We start from the raw sequence: 16,227 nt of genomic DNA on the forward strand, positions 1-16,227 counted from the left end.
TTTGGAGCTCTTTAGTATGAAGATAAGAAAAATATACGAAATTACGGAACTGTATACCCTGTTTTATCCTTGTTGTTGGTGTTTCTTGCGCATGCGCACAAAGCACGGTTATAGTTACGGTTACTGACTCAGGAACCTTGTATATTATATACGTTTAATAAACTGGATCCTTGTTGTGTTCAGTTATCGATACACTACGATGGAATTACGGACCAGTTTAACATAAACATGGTAAATAGATAGACAGCTGATTATCATAATTGATTAAGAAATAACCTGGAAGAAGAAATGAGTTAACTATTGATTACAACAGAGACGAGAATGCCATCGTGTTTGTTCTGCTAAAAAAAGCAGGAACATTGGAGTTTATGGTTAGATTTTAAATATTTATTGTCTCCAAAATGGGTAAATTTGATATAGTACCACCCCCCCCCCTTTTTTTTTTAAATAACTGGAGAACCACACATCTCGCTCGCTTAACAAAGTAACAATAAGAAATAATTATTGTTAGTTTCAAGAATAATTAATCGTCAAAACTTATCCCCTCCCCGACATCAAAGGAAGTTAAATGTATTATCCCAAAATTAGACCAAATTTTTATGATTTATATAAGGACGTCTTGACAGGCTATTATTTTATTTTGTTTTGTTGGGGTTTTTTTTTGCTTTGACGTCTTCCTCCTGTATGAAAAAAAACATAATAGACCCCCCCCTTTTTTTTCCCCATAATATAGCTTTTTAAGAAGTCATAATTATTTGGACTACCCCTGAATATATTTCAGACAGACTCTTCTCTAAAAAAATGTAAACATGATTTGAGAGAAATCTTTGGAATAGTTTTTTAAATGATTTAATTATTATGTCATGTATATAATTGACATTAACATAGTTATAAACTGAGATTACTAGTATAACACATAGTGTTATAGTAGTCTCAGATATAAACTTTCCATTGTATTGACCAATATGACTAACTCATATGATCTTTCCCATAAATGTCACAATATCAATATATTACAGTAAAACTGATAGTTTGATGACATTGTTTAAGACTATTGACCTCAGGTCAGCCTAAACTGAGTTTAAAACTGTAATTTATTCATTAAAACAGTTCAAGACATGTACCTTCTGAAATGTGATTGCAGCAAAATTAAACCTAAGGCATAACATACTTAGTGTGCAGGAAGTGCCACTAAATAAATACTGATTTGTAAAATTAGATGATGATATTTGTGAAGTCAAAGATATTATAGCTAGTTATAACTGGTTTTAGATATAAATCTGAGTAAAAGGTTGATTTATATGTGCTCTTTCATGTTTAGATTATAATTTAAATTTAATCTTTTGAAGTTTTTTTTATAATATTAAGACATTAAAATCACAATTATTTATTTATACACAAAAAAATAATTTTTGTCCTTTTTTAGTTGAATGACTGTACACAAACATTATACACACATAACTGTAATGTTTTTTTTCTATAGCCCCAGAATGTGACAAAAGACTTATTAATCCAGATTTACAATAAATAGAAATAGTTCAGCTACCATAAGACTGCTATGACAAAAATTTTGCAGTTTCCAGAATTTGAGGTAGAGTATAGTTAGGAATAGTTTGATTATGCAGATGCTTAGTTTGCCATAAACAATTATGCCCTTGATACAAAAGCAGAGGAAACAAAAAAGTATGAAAATAGTTGAAAAAAGTAATCATTATTACCTAGTCATATACTGTAAATAGAAAAAGAGAAAAGCACTGGTTATGATTTGGTATTTTTAATAGCATTATCATTTGTCCATAACTTGGAATATATACTGGATTGAGCTTGACATTTATTTAATATCATTGACACATGGTTGCAAGAAATGAAAGATGGTAATTTAAACCTAGCAATTTTATTAAGATTTAAAAAAAAGCTTTTGATTTGGTAGAATATGACTTTCTTTGTTTAAAGCTCGACATGTATGGATTTAGTGAGACTACTGTTAGTTTTTTTAAGTCGTACCTGAATAACAAAAGGTATACATTTGTAATGTTAACTCTGAACAACAACATGTAAAATTTGGTGTTCCCCAATGTTCTATACCTTGTCCTCTATTGTTTGTGCTATTTATAAATGACCTTCCCTTATGCATTAAAAAATGTGAAACAGACTTATTTCGTTGTATATGCTGATGACACCACTATTCATAAATAAGGGGGAAACATCTAGAAAATATAAATGATGATGTTCAAGAAGATTTATACAGGGTTGAAGAGTGGTGTAAAATGAATAACATGTTCATAGATGCAAATGAAACAAAATGTTTGATTACTGGAACAAAGCAGAAACTATTCAGACTTTTCAACCAAACTTGATAATAAATTAATGTATTACAAAATTCTTCATGTGAAAAAATATTAGTTTCAAAATTGACAGCCCACTAAGTAACTGGAGAAATCAAATTGACCAAGGTTGTGCTAATATATCATCCAGAATATACCGTCTTTCTTAAATACATTTTCTTTTATATAACTACAAGAAAACATAATACAATGGGTGTTCTGCCCCTAATTGACTACTGATGTATTATTTGGGATGAATGTAAAAATTGAGGGATAACAAGAATTTTGAAAATCCAAAAAAAAGGGCAGCATGATAAATTCTAGATGCAGATCCGTTATCCCTCTTGGTATATAGGAGCACTATATTCTATGTTAACCTCCGACAGTAGGTATAAACAAATACTGTTGATAGACGGTATATATGAGCACTATATTCCATGTTAACCACTGACGGTAGATATAGCCAAATACTGTTGATAGACGGTATATAGGAGCACTATATCTTATGTTAACCACCGACGGTAGGTATAGACAAATACTGGTGATAGACGGTATATAGGATCACTATATTGTTTGTTAACCACCGACGGTAGGTATAAACAAATACTGTTAATAGGCGGTATATACATGTAGGAGCACTATATTGTATGTTAACCACCGACAGTAGGTATAGACAAATACTGTTGATAGGTGGTATATAGGAGCACTATATTGTATATTAACTACCCACAGTAGGTATACATTAATACTGTTGATAGACGGTATATAGGAGCACTATATTGTATGTTAACCACCGACGGTAGGTATAAACAAATACTGTTGATAGACGGTATATAGGAGCACTATATTGTATGTTAACTATCGACAGTAGGTATAGACAAATACTGTTGATAGACGGTATATAGGAGCACTATATTGTATGTTAACTACCGACAGTAGGTATAGACAGATACTTTTGATAGACGGTATGTAGGAGCACTATATTGTATGTTAACCACCGACGGTAGTTATAGACAAATACTGTTGATAGATGGTATATAGGAGCACTATATTGTATGTTAACTACCAACGGTAGGTATAGACAAATACTGTTGATAGACGGTATATAGGAGCACTATATTGTATGTTAACCACCGACGGTAGGTATAGACAAACACTGTTGATAGATGGTATATAGGAGCACTATATTGTATGTTAACTACCGATGGTAGGTATAGACAAATACTGTTGATAGACGGTATATAGGAGCACTATATTGTATGTTAACTACCGACAGTAGGTATAGACACATACTGTTGATAGACGGTATATAGGAGCACTATATTGTATGTTAACCACCGACGGTAGGTATAGACAAATACTGTTGATAGACGGTATATGGGAGCACTATATTGTATGTTAACCAACGACGGTAGGTATAGACATATACTGTTGATAGATGGTATATAGGAGCACTATATTGTATGCTAACTACCGACAGTAGGTATAGACAAATACTGTTGATAGACATCAACGGTATATGGGAGCACTATATTGTATGTTAACCACTGACGGTAGGTATAGACAAATACTGTTGATAGACAGTATATAGGAGCACTATATTGTATGTTAACCACCAACGGTAGGTATAGACAAATACTGTTGATAGACGGTATATAGGAGCACTATATTGTATGTTAACTACCTACGGTAGGTATAGACAAATACTGTTGATAGACGGTATATAGGAGCACTATATTGTATGTTAACTACCGACGGTAGGTATAGACAAATACTGTTTATAGACGGTATATAGGAGCACTATATTGTATGTTAACTACCGACGGTAGGTATAGACAAATACTGTTGATAGACGGTTTATGGGAGCATTATATTGTATGTTAACCACCGACGGTAGGTATAGACATATACTGTTGATAGATGGTATATAGGAGCACTATATTGTATGTTAACTACCGACAGTAGGTAAAGACAAATACTGTTGATAGACGGTATATGGGAGCACTATATTGTATGTTAACCACCGACGGTAGGTATAGACAAATACTGTTGATAGACGGTATATACATTGTAGGAGCACTATATTGTATGTTAACCACCAACGGTAGGTATAGACAAATACTGTTGATAGACGGTATATAGAAGCACTATATTGTATGTTAACTAACGACAGTAGGTATAGACAAATACTGTTGATAGACGGTATATGGGAGCATTATATTGTATGTTAACCACCGACGGTAGGTATAGAAATATACTGTTGATAGATGGTATATAGGAGCACTATGTTGTATGTTAACTACCGACAGTAGGTATAGACAAATACTGTTGATAGACGGTATATGGGAGCACTATATTGTATGTTAACCACCGACGGTAGGTATAGACAGATACTGTTGATAAACGGTATATAGGAGCACTATAGTGTATGTTAACCACCGACGGTAGGTATAGACAAATACTGTTGATAGACGGTATATAGGAGCACTATATTGTATGTTAACTACCGACAGTAGGTATAGACAGATACTGTTGATAAACGGTATATAGGAGCACTATAGTGTATGTTAACCACCGACGGTAGGTATAGACAAATACTGTTGATAGATGGTATATAGGAGCACTATATTGTATGTTAACTACCGACGGTATGTATAGACAAATACTGTTGATAGACGGTATATAGGAGCACTATATTGTATGTTAACCACCGACGGTAGGTATAGACAAATACTGTTGATAGATGGTATATAGGAGCACTATATTGTATGTTAACTACCGATGGTAGGTATAGACAAATACTGTTGATAGACGGTATATAGGAGCACTATATTGTATGTTAACTACCGACAGTAGGTATAGACACATACTGTTGATAGACGGTATATAGGAGGACGATATTGTATGTTAACCACCGACGGTAGGTATAGACAAATACTGTTGATAGACGGTATATGGGAGCACTATATTGTATGTTAACCAACGACGGTAGGTATAGACATATACTGTTGATAGATGGTATATAGGAGCACTATATTGTATGCTAACTACCGACAGTAGGTATAGACAAATACTGTTGATAGACATCAACGGTATATGGGAGCACTATATTGTATGTTAACCACCGACGGTAGGTATAGACAAATACTGTTGATAGACAGTATATAGGAGCACTATATTGTATGTTAACCACCAACGGTAGGTATAGACAAATACTGTTGATAGGCGGTATATAGGAGCACTATATTGTATGTTAACTACCGACGGTAGGTATAGACAAATACTGTTGATAGATGGTATATAGGAGCACTATATTTTATGTTAACTACCGACAGTAGGTATAGACAAATACTGTTGATAGACGGTATATGGGAGCACTATATTGTATGTTAACCACCGACGGTAGGTATAGACAAATACTGTTGATAGATGGTATATAGGAGCACTATATTGTATGTTAACTACCGACGGTAGGTATAGACAAATACTGTTGATAGACGGTTTATGGGAGCATTATATTGTATGTTAACCACCGACGGTAGGTATAGACATATACTGTTGATAGATGGTATATAGGAGCACTATATTGTATGTTAACTACCGACAGTAGGTATAGACAAATACTGTTGATAGACGGTATATGGGAGCACTATATTGTATGTTAACCACCGACGGTAGGTATAGACAAATAATGTTGATAGACGGTATATAGAAGCACTATATTGTATGTTAACTACCGACAGTAGGTATAGACAAATACTGTTGATAGACGGTATATGGGAGCACTATATTGTATGTTAACCACCGACGGTAGATATAGACAAATACTGTTGATAGACGGTATATAGGAGCACTATATTGTATGTTAACCACCGACGGTAGGTATAGACAAATACTGTTGATAAACGGTATATAGGAGCACATTATTGTATGTTAACCACCGACGGTAGGTATAGACAAATACTGTTAATAAACGGTATAAAGGAGCACTATATTGTATGTTAACTACCGACAGTAGGTATAGACAAATACTGTGGATAGACGGTATATGGGAGCATTATAGATTAGACCGTTGGTTTTCCCGTTTGAATGGTTTTACACTAGTAATTTTGGGGCCCTTTATAGCTTGTTGTTCGGTGTGAGCCAAGGCTCCGTGTTGAAGGCCGTACTTTAACCTATAATAGTTTACTTTTTAAATTGTTATTTGTATGGAGAGTTGTCTCATTGACACTCACACCACATCTTCCTATATCTATAGACATATACTGTTGATAGATGGTATATAGGAGCACTATATTGTATGTTAACTACCGACAGTAGGTATAGACAAATACTGTTAATAGACGGTATATGGGAGCACTATATTGTATGTTAACCACCGACGGTAGGTAAAGACAAATACTGTTGATAGACGGTATATACATTGTAGGAGCACTATATTGTATGTTAACCACCGACGGTAGGTATAGACAAATACTGTTGATAGACGGTATATAGAAGCACTATATTGTATGTTAACTACCGACAGTAGGTATAGACAAATACTGTTGATAGACGGTATATGGGAGCATTATATTGTATGTTAACCACCGACGGTAGGTATAGACATATACTGTTGATAGATGATATATAGGAGCACTATATTGTATGTTAACTACCGACAGTAGGTATAGACAAATACTGTTGATAGACGGTATATGGGAGCACTATATTGTATGTTAACCACCGACGGTAGGTATAGACAAATACTGTTGATAGATGGTATATAGGAGCACTATATTGTATGTTAACTACCGACGGTAGGTATAGACAAATACTGTTGATAGACAGTATATAGGAGCACTATATTGTATGTTAACTACCGACAGTAGGTATAGACACATACTGTTGATACACGGTATATAGGAGCACTATATTGTATGTTAACTACCGACAGTAGGTATAGACACATACTGTTGATAGACGGTTGATGGGAGCACTATATTGTATGTTAACCACCGACGGTAGGTATAGACATATACTGTTGATAGACGGTATATAGGAGCACTATATTGTATGTTAACTACCGACAGTAGGTATAGACACATACTGTTGATAGACGGTTGATGGGAGCACTATATTGTATGTTAACCACCGACGGTAGGTATAGACATATACTGTTGATAGACGGTATATAGGAGCACTATATTGTATGTTAACCACCGACGGTAGGTATAGACAAATACTGTTGATATACAGTATATGGGAGCATTATATTGTATGTTAACCACCGACGGTAGGTATAGACATATACTGTTGATAGATAATATATAGGAGCACTATATTGTATGTTAACCACCGACGGTAGATATAGACAAATACTGTTGATAGACGGTATATAGAAGCACTATATTGCATTTTAACCACCGACGGTAGGTATAGACATATACTGTTGATAGATGGTATATTGGAGCACTATATTGTATGTTAACTACCGACAGTAGGTATAGACAAATACTGTTGATAGACGGTATATAGGAGCACATTATTGTATGTTAACCACCGACGGTAGGTATAGACAAAAACTGTTGATAAACGGTATATAGGAGCACTATATTGTATGTTAACTACCGACAGTAGGTATAGACAAATACTGTTGATAGACGGTATATAGGAGCACATTATTGTATGTTAACTACCGACAGTAGGTATAGACAAATACTGTTGATAGACGGTATATGGGAGCATTATATTGTATGTTAACCACCGACGGTAGGTTTAGACATATACTGTTGATAGATGGTATATAGGAGCACTATATTGTATGTTAACTACCGACAGTAGGTATAGACAAATACTGTTGATAGACGGTATATACATTGTAGGAGCACTATATTGTATGTTAACCACCGACGGTAGGTATAGACCAATACTGTTGATAGACGGTATATAGGAGCACTATATTGTATGTTAACTACCGACGGTAGGTATAGACAAATACTGTTGATAGACGGTATATAGGAGCACTATATTGTAAGTTAACTACCGACAGTAGGTATAGACAAATACTGTTGATAGACGGTATATGGGAGCACTATATTGTATGTTAACCACCGACGGTAGGTATAGACAAATACTGTTGATAGACGGTATATGGGAGCATTATATTGTATGTTAACCACCGACGGTAGGTATAGACATATACTGTTGATAGATGATATATAGGAGCACTATATTGTATGTTAACTACCGACAGTAGGTATAGACAAATACTGTTGATAGACGGTATATGGGAGCACTATATTGTATGTTAACCACCGACGGTAGATATAGACAAATACTGTTGATAGACGGTATATAGGAGCACTATATTGTATGTTAACTACCGACAGTAGGTATGGACACATACTGTTGATAGACGGTATATAGGAGCACTATATTGCATTTTAACCACCGACGGTAGGTATAGACATATACTGTTGATAGATGGTATATAGGAGCACTATATTGTATGTTAACTACCGACAGTAGGTATAGACAAATACTGTTGATAGACGGTATATAGGAGTACATTATTGTATGTTAACCACCGACGGTAGGTATATACAAATACTGTTGATAAACGGTATATAGGAGCACTATATTGTATGTTAACTACCGACAGTAGGTATAGACAAATACTGTTGATAGACGGTATATAGGACCACTATATTGTATGTTAACCACCGACGGTAGGTATAGACAAATACTGTTGATAGATGGTATATAGGAGCACTATATTGTATGTTAACTACCGACGGTAGGTATAGACAAATACTGATGATAGACAGTATATAGGAGCACTATAGTGTATGTTAACTACCGACAGTAGGTATAGACAAATACTGTTGATAGACGGTATATAGGAGTACTATATCGTATGTTAACCACCGACGGTAGGTGTAGACAAATAATGTTGAAAGGCTGTGTAAAGGAGTACTTTATCGTATGTTAACCATCGACGGTAGGTATATACAAATACTGTTGATAGACTGTGTTAAGGAGCACTATATCGTATGTTAACCACCGGCGGTAGGTATAGACAAATAATGTTGAAAGGCTATGTAAAGGAGTACTTTATCGTATGTTAACCACCGACGGTAGGTATAGACAAAAACTGTTGATAGACTGTGTAAAGAAGTACTATATCGTATGTAAATCACCGACAGCAGGTTAAGACAAATACTGTTGATAGACTGTGTAAAGGAGTACTAGTCTATATCGTATGTTAACCACCGACGGTAGGTATAGACAAATACTGTTGATGGACGGTGCAAAGGAGTACTATATCGTATGTTAAACACTGACGGTAGGTATAGACAAATACTGTTGATAGACGGTATATAGGAGCACTTTATTGCATGTTAACCACCGACGGTAGGTATAGACAAATACTGTTGATGAGCGGTGCAAAGGAGTACTATATGGTATGTTAACCACTGACGGTAGGTATAGACAAATACTGTTGATATACGGTATATAGGAGGACTGTATTGTATGTTAACCACCGACGGTAGGTATAGACAAATACTGTTGATATACGGTATATAGGAGTATTGTATTTTATGTCAAACATCGACGATAGGTATGGACAAAATCCGACAAATACTGTATACAGACAGGGTACAGAAGAACTGTATTGTATGGTAAACACTGTCGGTTGGTATGGACAATTTCTGTATCATGCATCAATTGTAAATAAAAGTATCATGTGAATGACACAGGCTCATTGAAGCCTCTAGTTTTGATATTTTTAATGTGGAGATCTGGTCTAATTTATCATTTTCTCTATTACATGCATGATAACTGCAACAATTGAATTGAAATAAAAGTGATAATATTTCTGTTGTAGGTTATCAAGATTTAGTGTTTCCATACAAGTGACAAAGATTGAACAACAAAAACATCTCAAACTTTACAGGACAGAGTAGACTTTTTTCACTGTGCTTAGTTTTGTCTTTATGTCTAAATTATGATACCTTTAAAAAAACCAATAAAATATGGAATAACATTTATTTCTATCTTATAAAGTGGAGTGAAGAAATAAGGGGTCATTGAAAACATAAGAATATATTGCTATCATATATGCAGATCAGCAGCCCATACATTTGCTATAGCACATAAATATGGGACCAATAATTTCAAGTTGCCTTTTAAAAAAGACCTTATTAATGTTATGCGAGATACCACCAAAGACCACTAGGTGTTGATCAAATGATATTGTAAATAAGAGGGTTGTCCAAAATATTTCCAACAGCTGTTTGATATACACTACCTTAATCAAACCACAATGGTAAAAAAACAGTTTTGGTCAGTCTTAAAAGAAGCAAATATAATTTAGAAAAAGTGCAAGCTGTTGATGAAAACTACAAATAACTGCCAGTCCTAAATGTGGGTGGAGATTACCATTTAGCACAAATGAGTTTCTGGACTAAAGAAAGTAATTTCGGCACAAACCGATTATACCCTTTCAAAAACTATGTGTAGTCCCTTTTATAAAAGTGGCAGATTATCTTTCTATCTAGAGTATCTATGACAACTAACTGCTGCTCCTAGTGACGTTAGTCTTTGGTTTTTGAAAAGATTGGATATATTGTCACAATTCTTTTCTAAGGTACCGGTCTGATAAACAGGAACTAGTCAGATTAGCTACTAAATATATGCACACTGAAATATAGTCCCTTAAAATTCCCTGGCTGTGTACATGTTCAGATACGAACTATGCAAATTTTGTTTATATCTTTAGAGAAGTAAAATCAAGTATGTATGTCTTTAGTTTTGTCAAATTGCTGTCTTGTTTTGTCCTGTTATTAGGTAACAGTACTGATACAATACTGTAAAAATACGGAGATGTGGTATGATTGCCAATGAGACACCTACATGTATCCACTCAAGTTCAAATAAAGTGGATGTAAGCAGTTATATGCAACCATACAGCCGTCAACAATGAGAAAAATCATATCAAATAGACCCTTGTAAATAGGTGTTGATCAAATGATATTGTAAATAAGAGGGTTGTATATTTCATGACGGTATAATACTAAACCCCTAACAGGAGGGATTGTGCCTGATATTCATATGATGAAGACATAATCTTTCAATCAGTTTAATTGAGGTCTGGTTCTGGCATGTCAATAACTGCTAGTAGTCTGTTGTTATTTATGTATTATTGTCATTTTGTTTATTTTCTTTTGTTTCATATTCTGACATCGGACTCGGACTTCTCTTAAACTGAGTTTTACTGTGCGTATTGTTTCGCGTTTGTTTTTTCTACATTGGCTACAGGTATAGGGGAGGGTTGAGATCTCAAAAAACATGTTTAATCCCGCCGCAATTTTGCGCCTGTTCCAAGTTAGGAGCCTCTGACCTTTGTTAGTCTTGTATGATTTATAATTTTAGTTTCTTGTGTATAATTCGGAGCTTAGTATGACGTCCATTATCACTGAACTAGTATACATATTTGTTTAGGGGCCAGCTGACGGACACCTCCGTGTGCGGGAGTTTCTCGCTACATTGAAGATCTATCGGTGGCCTTCGGCTGTTGTCTGCTCTATGGTCGGGTTGTTGTCTCCTTGACACATTCCCCATTTCCATACTCAATTTTATAGTATGATTTACATCTGCAATAATCACGAAACAATCAGAGACAAGTTTGGGTCTAAATCTGAATGTCCCACATAATCAAATTGACCGAAGAGAGAGGCGAAAGATACTAAAGGCTTATTCAAACACATAAGTCAATAATAAACTGACAAAACCACGGCAAAAAAAAAGAGAAAGATTAAAAAACAAACAACAGAATGCAAAACACAACAAAGAACATCACAGACTGAACAAAACGAACCTGGCCAAAAAACTGGTGTGACCAAATGACTAATTTATCTCAGCCTTACATTATTTAGCAGACCCTTTATTATACCAAACCAAACAAAGTTCTTTATGGTACAATGTTTTTGATCCATCGGTCTGTCAGTCCTGTTCTCGTTATTGCAACTCCTCTGAAACCACATAACAGAGTTTTATAAATCTTTGTAGATAATGAGGAAATTATGAAATTATCAATTCATTGATTTTCTATATACTCCTACAACAGTTTGTCATAAAATCTGTCTAAAGACCACAACAGAGTTTCATGATTTTTTTTGATAATTAGGACATGCTATGTAAATGTGCATATTGGCAGAAAATCATGATTAATTTTTTTATGCCCCACCTACGATAGTAAATGGGCATTAGTTTTCCGGTCTATGCGTCTGCACCTTCGTCCGTTTTCTCGCTTTAACAGGTTAAATGTTTTGGTCAAGGTAGTTTTTGTTGAAGGTCAGGTCCAATAAACTTGAAACTTAGTACATATGTTTCCAATAGTATGTTTTTTTCTAAGCTTAATGCCAAAGAAGGTTTTTTCCCCCTATTTCACGGTCCACTGAACAAAGAAAATGATAGGGCAAGTGGGGAACGGTGTACGATGGACACATTCTTGTTTTTGTCGAGCCTGCGACTTTTGTAGCAGAAAGCTCGACATAGGAATGGTGATCCGGCGGCGGCGGCGACAGCGTTAGTTCACTTCTTAAAAGCTTTATATTTTAGACGGCGAACGACCTGGATGCTCCATACTTTAAATACAGATGCCTTAAGTTTGGAAGTTTCCGTCTGTCACATGTCCATTGTCCTTGAACTCATTTTCATGGTTCAGTGACTACTTGAAAAAAAGTTAAGAGTTTTTGTAATTTCTCTCATATTATGGGTAACTATGTTTAGTATTTGCGTACCTTGGTCAGCATGCCCATCAGACAGTTTTCACTTGACCTCACCATCATTTCATGGATCAGTGAAAAGGGTTAAGTTTTTGGTGGTCAAGTCTATATCTCAGATACTATATGAAATATGTCTTGTATATTTGGTGTATGGAAGGATTGTAAGGTGTACATGGCACTCACACCACATTTTCCTATATCTATGTCCAACTGGCAGGTGTCATCTGATCTTGACCTCATTTCCTCGGTTCAATGGTCAAAGTTAAGCTTTTGAGTTTTGTTCGTTTTTTATAATACTATATGCAATAGGTCAACTATATTTGGTGTCTGGAAATATCTTATGATGTCAGCCTCGCAAGTCTCATTTGACCTTGACCTCATTTTCGAGGTTCATTGTTCAGTGTTTAGTTTTTGTGCCAAGTGTCATCTGACCTTGACCTGATTTGTATTGAATTATTGTAAGGTGTAAATGTATTCCTCATTTTGGTCATATGACCTAGATCTCATTTTCTTTGGTCATGTTATTAATAAGTTTATGTGATAATTGTAGTAAAACTTTATATTTAGGTCTATCAACATAAATAAGGCGAGAAATTTCAACGTGTGTACTCTTGTTATGAATTAGGAACTATGCCTTCTGAACTTAGAATTTCGGCCTAAATATACTTCTGCATATCTTCTGAAATTACACAACAGCATTTCATGCGTGTTTGAACTAAATAATCTGTTGAAATTTTGTTTGCTTAGTGACAATGTCGGGCTGTGAAGTATGTGAGCGTGCTCACAAAGGTTCTTTGATCACACACAGTCAATGCATTGTCTGTGCTTCCCAGATACAGTCTGTATGCATTTTCTTTGTTGTAAATTAAATTAAGTTTATGTATTGTACGTCGTTCTTAGTCTTTATACATTGTTTATATGCTTTGACTATGAGTCTAAGATACTTCTATTGTCGGTATATCTTAGATTTAGTCGGTTAACACTGTCTATGGATCAGAGACACAGTATGTATGCATTGTAAGTTGTTCCAAGTTGAAATAAAAGTCTGTATGTTTTGCCTGTTACTGCAAGATAAAGTGTGTGCACTGCCTGTGGCTCTTATATACAGTCTGTATGCATTTTATGTATGCTTTATCTATGGGTCTAATTTTTAGATACAGTCTGTATACAAACTGTATCTCTGACCCATATACAGTGTCCCAAAAAAACTCTGTTTTAAGATATCTAACCCATATACAGTGTGAAAATGATCTTTGGTTCTAAGATGCATTTTGTTTGATTTGCTGAATGCTTAGTATATATAGGTTTCGATATATGGTCTGTATGTATTATATTGATCTTATATATTTGTATTTTTTTCCATCTGATGAGTAAGCCTTTTTCAACTGATTTTTATAGTTCGTTCTTATGGTGTACTGTTACACCAAAGTCCCAGGTTATTGGAGGTTTGGGATCCCGCTAACATGTTTAACCCCGCCACATTCTCTATGTATGTGCCTGTCCCAAGTTAGGAGACTGTAATTCAGTGGTTGTCGTTTGTTTATATGTTACATATTTGTTTTTCGTTCATTTTTTATATATAAATTAGGTCGTTAGTTTTTTTCGTTTAAATTGTTTCACATTGTCATTTCGGGACTTGTTATAGGTGACTCTAAGGTATGGGCTGTGCTCATTGTTGAAGGCCGTACGGTGACCTATAGTTGTTAATTGCTGTGCCATTTTGGTCTCTGGTGGAGAGTTGTCAGTAGTGTTTGTGGGACAGAATGAACCCATAAAGGTGGACGTCGGACGCTGACGCTATATTTGGACCTGGGTGTGAACGCCGACGACATATTTGGGCCTTAACGCGGACGCCATGGTCGACCATGAAATCGGGACGCGAATTTGGGGTTGGACCGTATGATTCGGACATCGAGACACCGACGCCATATTTGGGCTTTACACTTGGACGCTATACCTTAATGTTGCATCAGACTACCCTTTAAAGTGGACGGTATATTCTCAAAAACGGACGAGAATTTGTCTTTGATAAACGCTTACCCAACCCCTAGGTAATAAGTCTGTGATAATTCTGAAAAGAATCTTCTACCTCTTATTATAATTAACTGCTTATAAATGTTTATAACAACTGTAAGAATTCTTCAAGATATACTATTTATATTAATCAGAAAAACTGTCACTCAATGCAGTAGGCGGAACTATTCCCGTGTAAAGAGAATTGGATTAAAATGTTTGATATCAATACATAAAATATTTGTCTTTATCTTTTTAATTTTTGGATTTCTTATCTTATTAACATGACAATCGTGAAACATTCAGTAGTATTGCTTTCTACGGAAGCCCATTTAGGACCTCAAAAAGGTATAAAATTATTTGAATTCGAAATCACGAATTTAAATTGTTATCTCGAATTTTATAATTCGTTTTAACAGATTAAATTTGTGATAATGAATTGGTGAAAATCGTTATAACAGATCTTGTAATTCGTTATTAAGACTTAAATTCCTTATCACAATTTTTGTAATTTGTGATAACTCATTTCAACCACATATAATTACTATCATATGATTAGGATTTCAACCCAAATGATTAACTAAAACCACGTCTGGTCATTTAAAATTGTTTCTCATTTAACATAATCTTAACTATATATTTGAAAATTCCACGGTCGTAGTTGGTTTTTATCTTCAAAAATACACGGATAATATATTTAATCAATCAATATTTATATACAAGGAGTTTGGATTGGGTTTACAGAATAGAGAATAATGGACGAAAAAATAAATAAAGAATGATATGGGCGAGAAAAATAAAGAATAAAGAAATATGACCAAAATAAATATAAAGAATAGTGAAATAGGGACTGGTAAAATATACCGAATAGAGAAATATACGGCTGATTAAATATAAGGAATTAAGAATTATGGGATGTTAAACTATAAAAAAAATTATAAAGGAATACAAACAAATACGACTGTTACAGTATATAATTGCAGTAGCATTTTTTGTTTGTTTGTGCACGTGCAAGAATTATGTCCGTGCAGAGAAACAAGAACCGGTTTGAACCGGTATAAATGAGATGATTCTGGCTCTGTAGGTGGCCGGCTCTTAGCATACGGTCCAATCAAACA

The 16,227-nt window shown here is 34.7% G+C and overlaps 1 long non-coding RNA gene across 1 annotated transcript; it reads left to right on the plus strand.

Annotated features, from left to right (window-relative positions):
• Window positions 1-242: 242 nt before the first annotated feature.
• LOC143055411 (uncharacterized) lies at window positions 243-10,353 on the plus strand. The gene is made up of 3 exons (XR_012972020.1): window positions 243-371; window positions 1,484-1,591; window positions 10,195-10,353. It is a non-coding gene; the product is annotated as an uncharacterized LOC143055411 (long non-coding RNA).
• The last annotated feature ends 5,874 nt before the right edge of the window (window positions 10,354-16,227 follow it).

This window comes from Mytilus galloprovincialis, chromosome 12, assembly GCF_965363235.1.
Source record: "Mytilus galloprovincialis chromosome 12, xbMytGall1.hap1.1, whole genome shotgun sequence".
Classification (NCBI taxonomy): Eukaryota; Metazoa; Mollusca; class Bivalvia; order Mytilida; family Mytilidae; genus Mytilus; species Mytilus galloprovincialis.